The sequence below is a fragment of the Nannospalax galili genome, unplaced genomic scaffold, assembly GCF_000622305.1.
Source record: "Nannospalax galili isolate Female #2095 unplaced genomic scaffold, S.galili_v1.0 scaffold1138, whole genome shotgun sequence".
NCBI lineage: Eukaryota > Metazoa > Chordata > Mammalia > Rodentia > Spalacidae > Nannospalax > Nannospalax galili.
The window spans coordinates 89,359-90,425 of record NW_008342297.1 but is presented as its reverse complement, the minus strand read 5'-3'; the positions used below and the strand labels follow the sequence as shown (position 1 = coordinate 90,425).

The 1,067-nt window shown below is 43.4% G+C and overlaps 1 protein-coding gene across 1 annotated transcript in view; it reads left to right on the top strand.

The window, feature by feature from the left end:
• The window catches only part of Sp110 (SP110 nuclear body protein), a 36,786-nt gene that overhangs the window by 5,363 nt on the left and 30,356 nt on the right, over positions 1-1,067 (top strand). The gene's annotated exons all lie outside the window — the stretch shown is intronic.

Genomic DNA, 1,067 nt, shown 5'->3' with positions numbered 1-1,067 from the left:
TGGCCCAGATCCTGGGTCCCGCCCTGAGAACCCGGAAACAAGCCACAGCCCAGCATCCAGGTGTTGTTTGATCTCTGCTCTTGGGGATCAGCTTTAGAGGGAGGTTGGCCCTCTGCAGGCTCTTAAGGTTGGGACCTGCGTCTGCCCGAGGGGCGGCGCCTTCATCATCCACAGGCATGTGGTTAGTGGTAAATGAGTGGGAAAGAGAAAATAAGCCAAGCCGCTGCCGTTAATTTCCTCTAGTGTGTCGTGACCTGACTATATTTTCTTCAAGTAACTGCTTGGTTTACTGAAAATTTCATTGAAATAAATTCCTACAAGATGAAATTTAAAGGAATTCATATTTTAGGACTCCGGACACTGATACGAAAGTATTCCCAGAACATCTGAACCCTCCACATTTCCAGAGTCAGGGATTATCGCCGCTGTTTCCTATCTTGGTTAATTTAATAGGCAAATACCTTGTCAAGAGGTCCACATTTTTCTGTTAACAACTTAACATAATTTCTTTTCCTTACCTGGGTGTTCAGTTTTTGCTTATTAATTGTAAGGTCCTTTAACATAATTAAAATAAAATAAATAAAAATCTAGGAGATGCAGTATCTTGCATAACAGGAAGCACGATATTCAGAGTCAGGCAGACTCTTGCTTTACCATTGGTTAAGCTCGCTTTCATCTTTTGATGTTGTTTGGGTTTTTTGTTTTGTTTTGGGAGACAGGGTCTCCCTGTACCTCTTACATAAACCAGGCTGGCCTCCATCTCACAGAGATCCACCTGCCTCTTCCTCCTGAGTGCTGGGATTAAAGGCACGTGCACATCTGAAATCCCTATTCTGAATGCAGTGCATAATGCACCGTTCTAAATGAGTCCAGAGCCCTTCCTCTTCCTGTCCTGTGATCATTCTGGCCCCACTCTGACTGATCTTTGTAATAGATTGCTCTCTCACCTGCCCTCTGTCTGCCAGGATTTCTTCATGATTGAGGGCTACTAATGGCACCTCTTCCTGTTTTCCATCACTGCTGCGGAATTTTAAAATATTTAGATTCTATATTTTCTTTATGTGTGT